General features: G+C 37.9%; 1 protein-coding gene across 1 annotated transcript in view; it reads left to right on the top strand.

Moving 5' to 3' along the window:
- The first annotated feature begins 4,283 nt into the window (after positions 1-4,283).
- Smad5 (SMAD family member 5) overlaps positions 4,284-20,117 on the top strand; it is a 43,861-nt gene continuing 28,027 nt past the window's right edge. Inside the window, exon 1 of the mRNA XM_076856647.1 lies at positions 4,284-4,437. The gene's annotated coding sequence lies outside the window, so the exon portion shown is untranslated. The remainder of the gene's footprint in view (positions 4,438-20,117) is intronic.

The following is a 20,117-nucleotide window of genomic DNA, read 5'->3' on the forward strand; positions in this document are numbered from 1 at the left end:
TTTAGAAAGCCTCTTTGTTTTATGACTCTGGGTGCAAGCAACCCTTTTAATTTTGTGTTTTGGATTCCAGCCATAGGAGGCCTTCTTTAATGTAGCAGATGGCTGGAGACAGGCGAGCCAGGTTCTTCCACTCTAAAACAAGCTGCCTTCCCCAGAGAGGAGTCTCCTAATTATGTTGTTCTGAAAAAGAAAGAGATAAGTTAAAATGGGCACATTAAACGTACACCATATGTAATGCAACCACTGTTTTGAGCATCTGCAAACGTGTAGATCAGGAGAGCCTTTGAGAATATGATGAAAGCTATGGGCTTTTTCTGCAGAAAATTCGTACATAGGTATAAATGAAAAATGTGCACAAGGGGCTCATGGATTCTCTGACACTTTCTCTGATCAGCTTCGCGATCCCTGTGCTTCAATGGAGGCAGCTTCCATTCTATTACTTTTCTCTTCCCAGTACATTACGATTTCAACTTCTCAGTTGTGAAAATGAAGGGATTTGTCTGTGGACTCTTATGGAAGCATTTCATGCCAGATCACGAGAGATTCACTGGAAAAAAAAAACCTTTCAAATATTCTATAAAATCACTTTAGTGTAATCTCTGACTTGGAATTTGGGTTCATTCTTTTAAAGATGAACATGAAAGTTCTTTTGGCCAATTTTAACACAGTGATTTTTTTCTCTCTCTCTGAACTGTGGAGTATGTCTTTGTGCATCACTTCTTGGGAACTCGCCCTTCTTGGAACTCTTTTCTGTTTAGCTCTGGCTCTAGCACTGTTTTCAATATTAAGGATGGGGGAAGGGGTTGCTCTGCCAATAGAAGGACATACAAGGATTTCTCAGAGTTGGGGATGGAAGTTTTATTGTTTCTAAGGAAGGATCCTGTCTGGAGGAGCCATACAAACTGATATCCACTTTGCATGGTTGTCTGTAGATGTGAGGTGTTTTTGACGTATCTACCCCGAGCCCTTTGAGGATCCTTATGATGTCAATTGCTGACTATGCTGTGCGATGCCCCCCAAAGCCATTGCATTCTTCTGGCTCTCCTGGGGCCTGAGAGTTATTTAGGCAGAATCTTCTGAGCTACTACAACAATTTGTGGAATTGAGATTTTTTTTTTAAGGATATTCAAAACCAAACCAAATTGGCTCAATGACTTGACATATAAAAATAAAACTTAAAAATAATATGAAGTAGGTTAATTCCAATTTTTCATGTTCCATGCATTGTCCCATTTCCTGAAAATTGCCTCCTTCTTAGATCTAGAAAATTCAAGATGGGAACTAAACATTGAGGCTATGTGAAATGAATAAGCCTTTTGAAAAATTTGAAAGAAAAGGTCCATTTCCTTTCTTAACACCCAATTAAAGAAAAACTATCTGGGGTTTAAATCAAGGTTTCACCTCTGCACTATTGACATTTTGGGCTGGATAACTGTTGACAGAAGGTGGCTCCTCTGGCATTACAGGATGTTTAGCAGCATCCCTGGCCTCTGCCCACTAGGTGCCAGTAGCACTGCCCTCCTCCTTGTGGCAACCAAGGAAGGGTTCAAACTGCCAAATGTTTCCTGGGGGCGGTCACCCTTGGTTGAAAAGCACTGGCCTAAATTATCCAGAAATAACTTTCTCTACTAGTACGGTAAAATTGAATATTGAAGCTGCTGATCTTCTTGATCAGGTAGGTGGCTAAACTGAAAAAGCAGTTTGTCTATTTTGTTGTCTCATGGATTGTATCTACATGTTCAGAGCATCCTGTTCTATATTTGTTCTTAGATCAAAAGCAGGGTCTTCTTTATTCCATTCCTAAGGCTCTGGCAAGCCTGATCATTTGATTATCTTCTTGACAATATATAGATAGCAAACCTCGGACTTCCTATACCTTTGAAGTCTGGGTAATTTCTCAATCCTTTTGGAAGGCTCATGCTGGCTGCTAGAGTCTCCATTCCTCCCTTCTCTATAATTATCTCTTCCAACTAAAGACCTAAGCTGACATAGTAACTCAGAGAGATTGGAGTCTCTGGTTGATTTTATCAATATATGAACTCATAGTTCAGGAAGCAAAACTGTTGGCTTTAGGATTACATATGTAACTATTGAAAAGGAATCCTGTAATCACAAATTGTTCTTACATATGTGCAAACAATTTGTTTGGGTAGGGATTTTACTGGCTGTTTGAAGTGAGGAGTGGCTCTAGCATACGAAATATTTAAACCAAATTGTTATGTCCTGTAATGTTCAACAAAGCACTTGGTAAACACCAGTTCTGAATAAAAGGTATCCTCTAAGGCAGGGTCAAGGCACTTCTGGGACCTGTAAATCCATACAGGCTCCAGAAATATGTGCCTTCCAAGAGTTGGAAATTTCTGAATTAACAACAAATAAGCAGTGAGTGTGACAAAGGGTTAAAGCACACAGACTTTACTTTCCCAAAGTTTATGATGTAGTAAAGAAGTTTAACATGCAGACCTGATGTAGACCTGAGATTGCAAATTGATGGCCAGCAGGCTAAATTGGACCATGGATTTGTTTTATTTGGCTTGTACAGGGTTGGCCTCCTGAATGTCTAAGAGAGGGAGAAGAAGGGGGAGGAGAGAGAGGGTGGGTGGTGGAGGGAGAGATTGCTAAAGAGATAAACTGATATTTGGTTTTTGCATAAAAAATATAAGTTTTCAGCTTCCTTTGAAAAATAAGATTTGCCAACACTGGGCCCTTATCCCTACATTTCCCCCTGGTAACAGTTGGCTAGAGTAGAACAGCAGCTGTTCTCTTTGGTGGGAGCAGACACTCTCTGGTTCCCAACTCTGGCTCACTTTCTCCTTCACCAGGCCTGTCACCATTTGAGGTGGCCACTTCAACGCTGAGACTTTTGCAACCTTTCTTTGGTCTTTTCTCCATGGAAACAACTTACTAGAGCCTGGAACAAAAACAAAGACAAACAAACAAACAAAATAGCTGCCCCATTTGTGTATCAGGTGATATGACACTGGCTCTGGTAATGAAGATGGCAATAAAGGCAATTAGAAATTGTCAGATTTAGGTTTGTACAGTATTTGAAGGCAGATTTAATAGAACTGATGAATTGTATTAGTCTGGGAATTGATTAAACAATGATTCCAATTTTTCTTTTTAAAATTTTTTTTAGTTGTTGGACTTTTATTTTCACTTATTTGTATATGGTGCTGAGAATTGAACCCAGTGCCTCATGCATGCTAGGCAAGCATGCTACTACTGAGCCACAACCCCAGCCCTCTTTTCATTTCTTTTCTTTCTTTCTTCTTTCCTTTCCCTCCCTTCCTCCCTCCCTCCCTCCCTCCCTTCCTTCCTTCCTTCCTTCCATCAGGGGTTGAACCCAGGGGCCCTTAACCACTGATCCACATCCCCAGCTTTCTTTTATATTTTATGTGGAGCCAGTTGCTGAGTTGCTTAGGGCTTTGCTAAATTGCTGAGACTGGCTTTGAACTCCTGTCTCTGTCTCCCAAGCCACTGGGATTACAAGCGTGCTCTGCAGCACCCCGCCCCAGGTTTGATTTTTAATTGATTTAAAGAGAAAACCTATAATGGAATAGTGGAAAATCAGTATTGACCTTTTAAAATTAAAACAAAAGTATTTAAAAATTTTCCTCACTAGTGCTTTCCAAATCAGGTGCCCTAGGTGGTTTCAGTATCATATTCTGGGAAATGCTAACACTTTGGGGAATTTGGAGGGTAAAGGGGAGAATCTCAATCACTGGGAACAGAGAGGTGACATTTATCAGCCTGTGAATGCCCTCTCTGCACCCTTGGCCCACTTGTCCAGGCCTGCATATCCAGGAGATGGAGGAGTGAGAATTCCAGGGCTTCAAGACTGCCCTTCTTCAGTTATGGCTGCATCCAGGAGGAAGCTGTAAGTTGTTCAGAAATTTGCTTTGAAGCGACTTTTCCACAGTAAGAGGACTCTTTTCCGTTCAGATTTATATTATAAATAAATAAAATTAGCGAACTTATGTTTGAAAATACCTTTGCTTGCACTTTATATATAGCAGAGAAATCTCCAACTGTCCATATCCAGGACAATTTATGATAATATGTGTTCATTTGTTTTGTAGAGGGAGCTGCTCCCTACAACGGACTCCCACTCGCAGGCCTGGCCATTGACGCGAGGAGCCTAGGACTGATCGGAAGTTGGGGTTTGCAGGCTCAAAGCCAAGCGCCGAGGCTTCCTCGGGCTGCCGGGGTAAGGCGGCCCTCCCTTCCTCCCCGCAGCGGTCACTCGGCCCTGGCGCGCATGCGCCGACCCCAGCGGGCGTCCTCCCAGGCTTGCTCCTTCCCTCCCTCCCTCCCTCATCCGGGTCCTGGGCAAGCGGGCGCCTTGCGCGTGTCCTGCGGCCGAGCTGCTAATAAAGTTGCAGCGCGGGGAAGCGCAGCGACGGCGCCAGAAGAGCGCGCCCAGCCGGCCCGCGAGTGAGTGAGGGGCCCGGGGCGGGCGAACGGGGCCGGAGGCTGCTGGCTCGGTCCGGACGCGGCTTGTCCTCAGGCCCTAGCCGGGCTCGGGCTGAGGCGGGGGCGTTCGGTCGCGGGCGGGGCAGTAAGGGCCCAGGGCCTGTGGGGCGGGAGGTAGGCCTAGTCCAGCCTGTCGGGGTTCGGGCGGGCAGGGATGAGACTGTCCAGCCGGCTGCGGAGGCCTCGTCTGCGGTCCGGGACGTCCTGAGGCGGGGCCGGTTCTGGCCATTGTCCCACCTTCGCGGTTCGCGCCTGGAAGGTGGAGGCAAGCTTTCTGGACGACCCCGAAGGGCTCCCCGGTCCCACTTATGTCCAGGGGAGCAGTTTGCTACCCTACCGCTTCTCAGCACCACCTTCGCTCGATACACACCCCTGATAGGATTGCCCTGTTCAGTGGAGCAGCTAGGTCTGCTGCACCGCAAAGGTGTCCAATGGTCTGATGAATCTGTGCCGCCGTTTCTTTGTGTTTCAAAGATAAGGATCCACGCTTATCGGTGGGAATTACACTCTGGGCATTGGTGACCTGCTGCTGCACTCAGCTGGTACTTAGATCTGGTTTCCACCACTTGCCATGTCAGCTTTCAGCATTGCAAAGATTTCTTGTACTTCATATAAACTTCCGTAAGCTGCAAAGGAAAATGCCCAAGCAATGTTTCCTTCCCATCACCATGTTCACCCCTGCCAGGTCCTTAAATATTAGAACTAAATTCATTTTCCAGGCCCCCGCCACCTTCCCTTTTTCCTTCTTCCCTTTTCAACTGCTGTTATTACGTGGGGTTTGGAGCCTAAGCTTTGAAAACTCCCATGTGGCGCCTGTTTTAAGTCCGAGCATGCTCAATAACAAAAACAGATTGGGGTTGCAAAAAAGAACCCGGGTGAGGATAGTTGGGGTATTTGGAGATTTGCCCGTTTCCTGACCAAATGTTTCAATTCTGGTCTTGATGACATTGGAGAATGGAGCATAAGCCAGCCTAGAGGTGAGGAATGCCTGAACACCCTAGGCCAGATTTTTATCTGAACTGTAAAGACAATGTTTCCTGACCAGCTGGAGGTCTGGTGGGTGGGAGCGGGAGCATTCCTGGCTGCTTTTGCGTTTAAATGGGTGTGGTGCTAAGTATATCTTGTTTACCTTGTCTTTCTATTGGAAAAAGTTTTGAAGTCTGGTTGAGTTTGTCACATCATGCCTGTTGCCTAGCACTACCACAAGTATTCTTATCTAGTAACAAAGACTGGAATAGGTGGAGATTGAGGCTTGGCTTCACTGAAGTTGAGGGAAAGGGTCCAAGTGTTTTTTTTGTTGTTGTTGTTTTTTTGGCACTGGGGATTGAACCCAGGGACACTTTACTACTGAGCTACATTCCTTGCCCTTTTTATCTTTTTTATTTAGAGACAGGGTTTTGCTAAATTGCTGAGGCTGGCCTTGAACTTGGCGATGATCCTGCCTCAACCTCCCGAGTCGCTGGAAATTTTACAGGCATGTGTCACTGTACCAGCAACAAGTGTTGTTTTAATTCTTTTAAAAACTAGAGTCCTTAAATTTTCTTAGAGAACTCGAATGCTAAGTGAATTAGTTTTAATTTTAATTTAAAAGTTGAAAGCCTTAGTCCCAGTAGATTAGTAACATTCCAAATAGTTTAATATTTCTGCCAAATGCCAATGTGGTAGTGTCTGCAGAAGCAATACCTACACTCAGTATATCACACATTGACCTGATATCATTTTAAAATTAATGTGTTCCAAATTCTGTAAGAAGTTATTTGTGGATCTATTACGTATTCTTTGTATATATTCTATATATTTTTTTTAAATTTAACCCCTTTGGTTAACTTTTTTTGAAGGGGTGTCTAAGGTAAAACCTCTAATTATAAAAATATAAAACAACTCAGAAAGAGACAATTTAATAAATTCTAACCTTCATAGTAGTTATATATGTGCTTAGGTTTTAAAATTTTGGATTATACATATTATGTCTAGATTTTTAAAATTTTATTTTTGTTTATCATTGTGTGATCATCAATATGCATCCTCTTTTCCTTCCCTCTATATTGCTGCTCCTGCAGTCAGTCCTTGTTATCTAACTGCTGTTACTATATAAACTGTTGTTTATCACAAATGCCCATTCATCATTTTGTGTTTCTCTTAGTTTAAAATCATAGCTGAAATAGGAAGTAAAGGTGGACTGACTTTCCTCTTAAATTTTAAATGTGTCTATATGATATGGTTTAGTTAAAAAGAGGAAGAGAACTGGGAAAAAATGAAATTTTTGTAGGTTCTATACACATCTAGTAGTATTATCTTTTTGTCTGGTTCACTGTGGTAGGCGCCACAGAAATGGGTAGATTGATATGCTCATTTCTTTTCCCTCTGGCAAATTGAGCTATTAATTTCAATGGGAGACAGTGGCAGAATGTTGTTACTAATGAGGTTTGAATCAGATTGTTGTTTACTGTTGGTTATGTAACATGTTGCTGGGAGTATTATTAAAAGTTGCATTCTGTAGCAAGGTAGAAAGGCAAGTTCATTCTGCTTACCCTCTTCACTGGATTTTAATTCTTGGCTGAACCTGAAGGCCCATTAAGAGTGCAACCATAATTATACCTGGGCAGCCTGTCTGTTTCCTGTTTTCATCATGAACTCAAACATTATGATTTGCAGTGATGATCTTTTTTGTCCTTTGCGTTAAATAGAGGCAATGTGTTTTTCCTCTCTGCTGAAAACAGATTTGTAACTTGGTCAAATCAAAGAATTTAGTGTTTTGAAGACTGGGCAGTAAAAAACCAAACAGTTTCTCATTTCTTAGGGACTTATTTTTAAAAACCATATAAAAACTCCATTTCTTAATATATTCTTTGATTATGTTTTATGTAAATTTTAATATTACTAGTAGCTTGTAGAGTCTTTGAATTAAAAAAGCCCTTTTTTGTTTATGACTTATCAATGTTTATTATTACCAGATGTATTTGTTGGTTTAGGCAGTGAGCTCCACATCTGGGTGAATTTCAGAGCTGATATGAATACACTGAAGGATATAGGTACCTTTTTCTCCCTGGCTTATCAGTCTTCCATATTTTCTTTATTTCTAGAGAGCCTATGTTCCTTGTCTCCTTTTTGTGCTTACAAAGAAGAAGCCAACATTTGTATTTCTTCAGATACTATAGGCACCTTATATTGTATGGTTGGGCCATCTGTCTACTCAGTCTGTTAGACATTGGAGAACATTCCCTTTTGTAAATAACAGAAGTAGAACAGAGGAATTATTTGTATCTCTACCAATTATTTGGAGAAAAGAGTATCTGGGTAGGTAGGACTCAAGATAGCTGGGGTGCCCAGATACAGGTGCTTTTTCAAGCAAAAGGATGATGAAGGATCTCTGGAAGCTGATCCATGTCTTACACCTTGTTTTTTTTTACTTCGGAAGTTAGAATAATAGTAATTGTAAGTGTCAGTGCTGGGTGTTTTAGCTCATTGCCACTGTCATATGCCTTTTACCTCTACTCAAAACTCTGAACCTGAAAGATTTTTTTTTTTTTTAATTTTAAGTAGAAGGTCAAGATTTATAACTCTTTTGAAAGAATTATGAAAAGCTGGAGTATTATTAGGAACAGCTGAATTCCATCTCATAGCTTATATATTCTAATAGTTTTTGTTTTAGAGCTTAGAAAGATAGTGTCATTACAGAGTTCTTAGATTTTTTTTTTTTAATAAATAATCAGCTAGTTCTGGGCTCTTTGTGAGGTATATATATGCACACACATATTATATGTGTGTGTATATGCACACACATATCTCAGTATGCATATATCTATTCTGTGGTGAACTGGGAAGGTAGGGAAAGTTTTGGTTTAGTATTTTCAGTGACTTTCCCTCCTGCTTTTATTGTATCTTAACTTAGTTGAGATAATATTTTGGAAGGCTGAGGTACATTTTGTAAATAGGTTTGGCTCTTGAATCCTTTGGGGGACCCACTTCTGTCTATAATTTTATGTCTGTAATTTGTAGATTGGTACTCTGTAGAAATATGAAAATGGTTTTATCTGTTGTAGTGAGATGTAACAGGAAACTGAATGTAACAGGAAAACAAAACAAAACAGTGTCCCCTTCCCAGCTTTCTCAGAGTATAGCAACTGGTGTGTTGAGAGGAGGTTTATACTTTTCAAATTTAACTGTGATCTCAAAATATGGCTTGTATTTTCAAGGCAAGTTTTGTTTTGTTCAGTTTTGTTTTCATGCTGTGTTAGTCTCATCTAGCATCCTATCTGGTAGGCTGTATAACTTGGGATCTAGTTATTCTGGTTTTTGTATTCCCAGAAAGAGGGGGTAATACAGAAATAATTCAAAGTCATTATTCTGTTTTATCTCTCCCTTATTCATATCTTTTGGCCCACTTAAATATATAGTTGATTTATTGATCATTTCCCACTCTTTGGAGTTGAGTATAAATGAAATGAATGTTGACTAGAACTGAAAAGTTACCCTGAGCCTTATTTATTCATTTTTCTACTAAGTGAGGGACTTGAACTCTGGGATGTATGAGATAACTGGAGAACATCTTTTGCATTGGAATATATGTTGTGGGCCCAAGTTAGCTTTTTATTCTTCAGATACACATCTAACAGTAATAATTTGATATCTGCATTTGTTGATCGTATAATTTAAAGAAAAGCACTATGAAGATTGACCAGCTCTGTCTGGTCCTGTTCCTACAAGCCTGTACAGGCACACTCAGAAACTTCTGGTAGCAATGTAGGAAATCTTGCAGGCTCTGTGGAGGTGAGTGATACATCTAGATCAGACTCTGCTTAATTAGAGGATTTAAAAGGAGCAGGTGAAGCTTAAAGAGTGATTAAAAACTGGGAAACAAAAGTCTGGTGTGGGAGATAGAAAAGTAGAGACTTGTGTGGGCACAAAGAATAGGCAAGAAAATTATATTGTGAAAAGTGTTAGGGATCATGAGTTCAGCTCCTGAAGAGCTTTCAATCTGCTTTGAGAACTTTTAATGTCTTTGGAAATTGGAAAGTACAATTGGGAAAAATGGTGATTTAAGTGTTTCTGTAGGAAAATAATTTTGGGTGCCCATATGATAGTATTCTGTCTTCCTTATAGATGTTCTCAAAAAGAAAAGAATTTCTGAAATCAGAAGAACTATGGGCAGACTTACTTTTGGTTTTTCTCTTTTCTGCCTGCAATCATGAATGTAACTTATAAGTTCTATAGTTATCGTATAAATCCAATGTAATAATTGGATTTAGGTTGCTTTGCTAGGTGTCATAAGTCTCTATTCTTGGAGATTCTTGGTGACTGCTGTTGACATTAGAACCACAAGGGTGCCAGGTGTGGTGGTACATACCTGTAATCCCGTAAGCTTGGGAGGTTGAGGCAGGAAGATTGCAAGTTCAAAGCCCACCTCAGCAACTCAGGGGGACTGTGTCTCTAAATAAAATATAAAAAAGAGAGGGCTAGGGATGAGGCTCAGTGGTTAAGTGTCTCTGGGTTCAGTTCCTGGTATCAAAACAAAACAAAAGAAAAACCCACAAGGGTAAGACAATTTTTAAAGCTTTACCCCCACAAATCCCCTAGAAAGTCTCCCTTGGATGTATATATGCATGAGGCTTTCTTCTTTTTCTCATGATCCTGAGCTTCTTGATTCCTAAACCTATTGCATAATATGCGACTCTTTTTTTGTGGGTGTCTGGTGCTGGGGATTGAACCCAGGGCATTGCGCACATGATGCAAGCACTCTACCAACTGAGCGATGTTCCCATCTCAACATGTGATTCTTACTAAAAATATGGGAGGTAGGGCCCTACTTACTTCTAAGCTTCATGAATGAATTTTTAGAGATGGTTTGAATGATTTTTTTTTTTTTTTTTTAAGTGCTCACTTGTAATTCTTTTTTTTTTCATTCTCTCTTTGGCTCAAGTGATCCTTCTGCCTTAGCCTCCCAGGCAACTAGGACTACAGGTGTGTGCCACTGTACTCAGTCTTACCTGTAATTCTTTCCTACAGGTTTGGCATAGATGATGGTGGGTGGGTTATAGTCCATATGGACATTCATCTATATACGATGATGTGCTCACGATGTTTTGTTTTGGCTAATGGTGACGAGGGAATTGGGAGCATTGGTTCATTTGCCTTTTATTTTGGACTGAAACAATCAGATGCTGAAGTAGAAAGTAAAGGAGCTGTGTATGTGAATTTAGAAGTCTGAGTATGAGCCCACAGTATGTGTCTGTTTCTGGGGGAGGGTGTTTAGAGTGTTTGTGCATGTGTGTGTGTGTGTTCATGGGGTTTGTGGTATGTCCTACTTGAGTGGTTTGAGGGAAAATCAGGACCTTTGGGTTGTTATGCTTTCATTTAAGATGGAAGCCTTGTGAAGCTGAACAACATTTTATTCATACATTAAATGTGCATACAATTTAACTCCTCATCTTTCTTTATCCTCCTTATCAGCCTTTCCCAAGTCAGTTGATGACAAACACTGTTCTTCCAGTTGCTCAGGCTGACACCTAGGAATCATTATTGGCTCTTCTGTTCTCACACGCCATATCTCTTCCATCAGGAAGCCTATTGTCTCTCACATTTGCTTCTTACCAGGCCGGTGCTATCACCCTGGTCTAAACCATCATCATCTCTGTTAGATTACTTCAACTCTGATCTGAGCTCCTTGCTTTACTCTTGCTTTCCATACACCCCCATGCCTCATTCCCCTTTATCTTAGCACACCAGCTAGAGAAATTCCATAGTAATATAAACCAGCAAATGTTGCATCTTCATTCAGAGCTCTCTGGGACCATATTTATATTTACTTCAAATACTAAAACCTAAAACCCTTATCACAGCCATTCTAGCCAGTCTGGCTCTCTTCCGAGTCGACACAATTCCTTACCTTCTCCTTCTAGCTCAGTTTATTCTCAGATTACACTGGTCTTCTAGTTCCTTGAATGTACGAGGTCTGTTCCCGCCTTGGGATCTTTGTATTGCCTGTTCACTGTCTTTGTTTACATAAAATTTTGATTCATTTGCCGCTTTCCAGAAGGCCTAGCCTAGTCATCTTTTTTGAAATGACACCTCTCTCATGGCACATCTATTCTTGTGCTTTAATTTTTTTCTGTAACAGTTTTTAACAAACCTATCGCTGTATTTTGTCTGCTTTTCTCCACTGGAATGTAAGCTACATGAGGACAAAGATTTTGTTCCCTTTTATATTACCAGCTCCTGAAATGCTACCTTAATTAAATGTTGAATTTATTCTTAGAAATTCTATTATTAATTTTAATAAACTATTTGGTAAATATTGAAAATTGAATGAAGGACTTGAGTAAATTGAACAGGTTATCTCAATGTGCATGTGCTTCTATATCTTAAATATGGCATTCTAGTGGGAGTGGCAAGGCTAGTGAATTAACAGATTATTAGAAATTGATTAATCAAGTGAAGGAGATGAATTAAGTATTGGATTAGAGAGTGAGGAAAACCTACTTTCTATAGGGTTATGGGAAGAGCTTGAGATGATAGCTAACGCTGAAATCAGAAGGATGATCTAGAAATTGGTAATTGGGACTTCAGCATTGTGTAATGGGCAGAAAATGGCATTTGTAAAATCAGAAGTATAAAAGATACTACAGTACAGGAAGATAAGTGCTTTTGAGGAATGAATTCTTTCTGATATTTATTGGGTGCCAGAATATTATTTGCAGAGTTTTCATTGTTTTGAGGAGTACCATCTCATTTGTGGTAAGAGGATACAATGAAAAGTTTGGATTAGATGCCCCTCCTCTGTCCCTCTTGTGTAGTACTGTGAATGTATTTTCATTGTATTTAGTATACATGGTATAGTTTGATGTCTGTTGTGCAAGATTACTCTGTGAAGGGAGATTCTGTGCCATGTGTGTTTTTGTTATCTCTACTACTCACTTGTACAGTACTTTTGTATGGGACTTAGAAAAAAGCACCTTCATTTCCTCCTTCATCCTTGCACAGTGAACAGATTGCATCACCTGACATCATAGTTCTGATAAATCCACAATGTACTACAATGTCTGGAAGATAGTAGATGCTCAATAAATGTTTAATGATCCAGAACTATTTATAACAGCTATTTCAGGTAATGTACTTTCAGATATAGGTTTGCCATATGATGACCATTTCTGTTTTTCTATTGATTTACCTAGAGTATTTTAGTTATGGAAATATTTGCTACCAGTTTCTGGTTTATTTCACTTTAAATTAATTCCAATCTCCAAATTTTAATACCACTAAATATATTAGAGGGATTTTTTTTGAAATATGAATAACTTTTTTTTTTTGGTACTGGGAATTAAAACCAGGGGCACTTTACCACTGAACTCCATTCCCTGTTTTTTTTAAATTTTGAGACAGAGTCTTACTAAATTGCTGAGGCTGGCCTTAAAATTTTGATCCTTCCGCCTAAGCTCCCAGGTCACTGGGAGTATAGGGTTTCACCATGTCTGCTATGAATGACTTTTGGTAATGTGAATTCTCTTTTCTAGTGAGGATTTTTTTTTTAATTTTTTTTTTTTTTTTTTTAGGTGTAAATTGACACAACACAATGCCTTTATTTCTATGTGGTGCTGAGGATCGAACCCGGGTCACGCCCATGCTAGGCGAGCGCTCTGTCGCTGAGCCACAATCCCAGCCCTCTAGTGAGAGTTTTAATATGGCTGAGGCACAGCTTCCTCTAGTTTTAAAATCTGTTTTTTTCCCTCTCTAGGAAATGTTTACTTTTACAGGTTCCTTATATACTTTAACTTTCTCTTATTAAACAGGTATTTTGGAGCATATATATTACTAGCATGCAGTGATGAATTAAAACTGATATGGCTCTTAGAATTTACATTTTGTGGGGCAGATTAGGTGGATTAATATAAAAATATAGGTATAGCAAGAGCTACAAGGTAGAAGTATGAGATACATATAATGGGGAGGATTTCACCTAAAAAGGATGGTCTGGGAATGCTTCCTTAAGAGAAGTGGTGGGGGGAGGGAGGGAGAGAAGGGGAAGGAAGGGGGGATTGATTTGTATTGTGGTAGATTCTTTTGTAATACACGGTGTCTCTAAATTTTACAAGGTTTTCATTTATGGTTGAATAGTATTGCATTTCTTAGGGATTTCTATGTGATGTTATTGCTCAGTATAGGATTACATCGGAAGAAATTTAGACACACTAACATCCATAGAGATTTCTAAATGTTATTATCCAGGTTTTCTTTCTAGCACTTAGGTTTTTTTCTCTAAGAAATGAAAAAAATACATTAATAAAAGTATTATCAGGACAGGACTTTATAAGTCAGAGGTAATTTATAAAAGGCCAAGATAAGGGGCTGGGGATGTGGCTCAAGTGGTAGCGCGCTCCCTGGCATGCGTGCGGCCCGGATTCCATCCTCAGCACCACATACAAAGAAAGATGTTGTGTCCGCCAAATACTAAAAAAAAAAAAAAAAAATATTAAAAAAATTTCTCTCTCTCTCTCACTCTCTCTTTAAAAAAAAAAAAGGCCAAGATAAATGCAAATAATAGGTTCATAGTTACTAACTTTCATCCCCCAATTTCTGACATAAGGAGTAGCAAATATTCCTGTCTGCTCTGCTCAGTTACTGATCCTCTGTGCTTCCTGTTCTTTCTCTAATGCTGTATCTCTATTGGCTATCATATGGAAATAAGTCTTGGGTAAAGTTAAGTGATGTGCCAAAAGCCATATGAAGTTGTTTATTCTTTCTCTCTTCCCATTACTAAGAATTTAGAGATTATGGGTAGTACATTTAAGTGAAGTTCCTAGCATGTAGTATGCTTGATATGTAGTAAGAACCCAAAAAGTTTTGAAAAAAATCAAGTATCTACTGTCAAAGATTCAGTTCTCATATCTATTCATATGGTCCTTCAAATCAACATATTTATTCTTTCTCACTTGAGCTTTAATTTTGTGTCTTCATGAATGTATGTCAGTGCTTGCTTTTTTGTACCCCTCTGAACACATGACTGGTTCCCCTTTTTGGCCATAACTAAAACTTCCCTTTTTTGTAAGTTATATCGTTATTCTTTCAGCTTTTAAACCTTTCCTTTCTTCTTTGCCCTCTTTGATCACTAAGGTACTATCAATTATTTATTTGTAATCCCTTCATATCTTTTCTTTTTCTGTCTCTACTGGTCTGTGTATCACTGCCCTGGTGTGTGTGTGTTCTTCTTATGGTTGGCTTACTACCACGTTTTCGATTTGCCCTCTTTGCCCACCTGGTTAGTCTTTTACTTGGTCGTGCGTTGTTACCATTTTTGTCTTTTGAAATGTGTTTTTGAACTTATCTTCTTGATGATAAAGAACTGCACTGCCCATAGGATTACTTCTGTCAGTTTGAGGCTTTTGTATTCAGTTTTTCCCTGTTTGGCTTTTTTCTGTGGTGGTGCCCTTCCCTTTGGCTTCACGTCCATTTGACTGATTGTCTCCTTTTAACTTGATTTTTCTTGCTCTTGTCCTTTCTCACTAAGTGAACTATGAATTATAGATTATCATATTTCTATTTGGTATTCACTCTAAAAATTTGTGCTATTATGATTAGTAGTTAACCCATGCCTCATCTACAAGATCTTATTAAATTCTCTGCAGTGTATTTGTGTTAGGGGGTAGCAGAGGATATAGAGTTTATCTGAGGTAGGATTTCTGCTAAGCCTCTGGTTTTTATTGTTCCTGGCCACTTGCAGCCCAGTTAATGTCTTCTTAAGCAGTCTTGTAAGTATATAATATTTTCTTTTTCACTTTACAATGTTAATGGTTTAGTTGCTCTTCCTTCCTATTCCATTTATATATTGGTGGTCCTCCTTGTTTCCTGGCTCATAGTTCCTGTAGCCTCTTCCCAAGTGACTAGACAATAAGAGTATCTTTTTAAAAAATATTTGGACTTTTTGTTTCTGCAACATTTGTGGTCTTATTTATGACAAGCTCTTTCAAACATACCTGAGCTTAGGTAACAATTGAATGAAGGGGCTTATTGATAGGGGAACCAGTCATGTGTTCAGAGAATTGGAACTTACAGCCCCATCTCCCAATCTTCCTGGGAGGAAGAGGGGGAACTGAAGGTTAAATCAATTCCAGTGATGTAATAATTTGTGCCTAAATAATGGTTCCATGAGTTTACAGATAGCCAAACACATGAGGGCTTCCAGCAAGGTGGACAAGAACACATCTGTATGCTGGGAAGGTGGTGTACGTACCCCAACTACATGAGGATGGAAGCTCTGCTTGCAAGATTCTTCTAGACCTCATCCTGTGAACTCTCATCTGGCTGATAATTTATGTCCTCCTTTACAGCTAGGCTTGGTGGCAAATGCCTGTAATCCCTGCTGCTTGGGAGGCTGAGGCAGGAAGATTGCAAGTTCAAAGCCTGCCTTAGCGACTTAGCAAGGCCCTAAAGCAGCCTAGTTAGATAGACCCTTCTCTAAATAGAATATAAAAATGGGCTGGGAATGTGACTTGGTGGTTAAGTGCCTCTGAGTTCAATCTCTGGTACTGATCCTTTATAAATAAGTACAAGTAAGTGTTTCTCTGAGTTCTGTGAGTCACTCTAGAAAATTTGTGGACCTTCTGAAGCATAGTTAAAAAAAAAATCTCTTTCGAGTTTTCAGTTGTCATCAGAAAGAGGTAAGGGAGTCTTGTTGGCATGAGGCCTTCAACCTATGGGATCTGAAGTATGTGTGTCTTGGAGTATGGGGAAAACTCTTTCCTACATTTGGTTACTGAAGTGTTCTATGTTATAAGGTATAATAAGAGAAACACTTTGTTTTTCCACTCATGCATTGATAGACCTGTCATTTTTACTAATTAGCTCAAATGAGAGAAGATTGGGTTAAAAGTCCATTGATGTATTAAATCAATTTGAAAGTAAGCACATTGAACTGTATTATTCTTGGTCTCTTAAACTTTATAAATTTATGTCAATATACAATGATTTGGATATTTTGGAGAAGTCAAGGAATAGAACAGTAGGGAAGATCTTTTTTTTTTTTAAAAAGTTATTTAAATAAAATCAGTTGATGCATAAGAGAATGAGGATGTGAGCCTTGCTGTAATATGAACAATTTAATTTTTTAAGTATAAACAACTTAATTGGGATATAATTCACATATTATACTGTCTGCCCACTTATAGTATACAAGAATTTTATGTTGTTGAATAATCACCATAATCAATTTTAGAATATTTTCATCTCTGAACAAAGAAACCCCATACCTATTAGTAGTCACTTCCCATTTTCTTCTTCCCCCACTCCCTGGCAACCATTAATCTATTTTCTGTGTCTGTGGATTTGTCTATTCTTAACATCACATCTCATAGCAATGGAATCATACAACATGTAGGCTTTTGTGATTGTCTTTAACATTTTTTAAGGTTTAATCATGGTGTAGCATATATCAATACTTTCTTCATTTTAATTGTTGAATAACATTCCATAGTGTAGTAGCTGGATCTTTAAGAGAGGCTCTTTAAGGGAAGAATCTTCATTGGCAAGAGACTTTCTTTTAGTAATACAGTTTGTGTAAGTGAGGGTTCTAGAGCTGGACTCCCAGGGTTCAATTCCTAACTGTATTTCTTCCTTTCTAAACAAGTTAACAAATTATATTTAGTCTCCCTTTGCCTGTTTTCTCATCTGTAAAATGAGAATAATGCAATTTACCACATATGGCTGTTTTGAATTTAATGATTTTCAGTTTCTAAATGTTGTAATGTCCTTAATGGTGTTTGGCATAATGAGTGCTCAATAAATGTTAGTGGTTTTATAATTACTCTTATTATTATTATCAAAAGAATATTATGGTTATTTTGCTTAAATAATTGATTTTTTTAAGAAAGGAAGCTATTGAAATCTTTGATATGGCTATTTTTTAAAAGTCAAATGTCCAAAAGTCTACCTCTGTAAGTGATCTTTTAAGGTTTATTGCCCTTTTTTCTCTTCAGTCAGTAGCAGTGCAGTCTATGTTCCATGCCTTTTTCATTGCGTTTCCAGTATAGCATGGTAATAGAGGTTCATAATGATAACTGAGTCATTAGGAAAAAACTGCTGCATTTAAGTCTTTGTGAACTAATGGCAATTGGTTCAGGAAGAAACTCATTTAAAATAAAATCTTTTAAAATGTAGACCAACATTTCACACTAAATGATTAATAAAAGGTGTCTGATTGAAAGTTTTTCTTAACTAAATTTTGGGGAAAATATTTGGTTATAATTATAAACATTGTTACATTGAACAAAGGATGAATGAATCAAGTGTTAAAGGATAGACTTAATTATTCTCACAAAGAAGTTTGATAGCATGACATCCTTGGGTTTGACATCTGTGACATTAGCATTAAAATATTTTTACAAAAGTATTGTTAAAACATATATAGATGTTTTTCTCCAAGGACTTCTGTTAATCCTTTGATAGTCAAATTACTCTTATGACCTCCATAAAGAATAGCTTGCTAGTGTTAGTATAAAAGTAGTAGATCCAACACGATCCATATTCTTTGCATGTACAAACCCACTGTAGAAGTACCATTTATTAAGACCATGTGGCATCACACTCTTACATGTTGAGGGCAAAGAGGTTAAATAATGCTGATATTTATGCTGCTGGTTGTGCCATGAGTAATAAAGTCCTTTGTTCCTGACCCTGGAGACTCATGTCCTTAGTCTGTACCAAGAAACAGTAACAGACTAGCTTGATTGTTTATAAGTAAGTAAAATCAACATAAACACTATTTTACCATCATTTTATAAATTTTATGAAATCTATTAGTTTTTGCAAAATTTACTATCTCATGGTTTATAAGCCATTAAGGTGAAGGAGATACTCATTTTATAAATGATCATTCACTAGTCAATTTTAAATTTTTTAAAAAAATTAAAGTATATTGTATAATGAGGTATACAAATCTTAAATGTATATAGCTTAATGAAGCTTTATGTATATAAACATATCATCATCACCCAGATTAAGATATAGAAAATTTTTAGTGCCTTACAAGGCTCTCTTGGGATTCTTTTTAGTAGTATTATAGCATCTGATGACATAGGTTAGTTTTGTTTGTTTTTGAATATTATATAGATGGAATGATATAATCTGCAATCTTTCCTTCAGCATTGTATTTGTGAAATTTATCCATGTTTATGTTTGTTAGGGTTTTTTTTCTTGCCATGAAATTTTATATTTTACAAATTTATTGCCATGATTTATTTACCCACTATACTGTTGATGGATATTTGGGTTCCAGTTTGGAACTATTATAATAAATAAAAATGCTGTAAGCATGTACCTGTCTTTTGGGCAACAGTACTCATTTATGTTAAACATATACCTACGAATGGAATTAATGGGTTATAGAAATCTATGTTAGCATAAGTAGATATTGTCAAACAATTTTCGAAAGTGGCTAAGTTTTATTTCTGCCAACAGTATATGAGAATCTCAGTTACTGTGTTTTATCACAAACATTTAATCTTTCTTTTTAAAGTATAGCCATTCTGGTAAATATGGAGTAATATCTCACTGTGTTTGTTTGTTTGTTTGTTTGTTTGTTTTTGTGTGTGTGTATGTGTTCTTTTTGTATTTGTATGCTAATTAATGGTATTTAGCCCATTTTTCCATTTAATGACCATTTTGATATTTTCTTTTATGGAGTATCTGTTCAGATCTTTTGCCTGTTAACTAGTAAATTTTGGGGATGAATTTTGATTCCTGCTATAACTTTTTAAGTTGAAACTTAGATAATGAGTACTTGCATGAGTCACACATATCACTTACATAGTTTTGGAATGTATATAAAACCTTTTTAGGAAGAATTCCTTCAAACATGCATAAGATGAGTGCAGGATTTGACCCCTCTCCCAGTGGTAATTTTAAGAAAAGACTTGTTTTCAATATTGGGTTTGAAAATCTGATACTCATTGTTCTTTATGAAGCCAATCCTTTGAACTTTGACTGATGGCATCCCATTTTTCCAAAATCACTGGACTTTTCTTTGTTCACATTTTATTTGAACTCTTCCATATGTTTACTTTTCTGAAATAACCATTGTATCTAGTTCTAGGCCTGTCTTTTTAACATTCTTTATCAGTGTTTACTTGTTGATCTTTTCACTGTTGAAAAATAGTTTTTTGTTATTATTTTAGTCCTCTGTGAAAAATTTTAAATGTTTCTCATCTTTACCTTGCTAAACTTGCAAATATAGTCATGATCTTTCCCAGTGGAGTTTATCATTCATTTCTACTGACAAATATACCTGTGGAATGTTCTTATTTCTGTTAGTGGTATTTTCAATTATCTTAGTCACTTGCCTGCAAAAGCTCAAGTTATCTCTAAGGTATACTCAGTTTGGCCCTTGTATTAGTCAGATTCCCATCACTATACCAAAATATCTGAGGCAATTAGCTTATAAAGAGAAAAGTTTATTTTGGCTCATGGTTCTGGGGATTGCAATTCAAGATTGAGTAGCCCAGTGCTTTGGTCCTCTGGCAAGGGCAGTACATGGTAATGGGAGCATATGGTAAAGCAAACTACTTACCTCATGAGCCAGGAAATAGAGGAAAGATAGAAAGGGGTTGGAGTCCCTCAGTTTCCTTTTGCGGGGCACACTTCCATTGGCCTAAATA

The sequence above is a fragment of the Callospermophilus lateralis genome, chromosome 5 (genome assembly GCF_048772815.1).
Source record: "Callospermophilus lateralis isolate mCalLat2 chromosome 5, mCalLat2.hap1, whole genome shotgun sequence".
Classification (NCBI taxonomy): Eukaryota; Metazoa; Chordata; class Mammalia; order Rodentia; family Sciuridae; genus Callospermophilus; species Callospermophilus lateralis.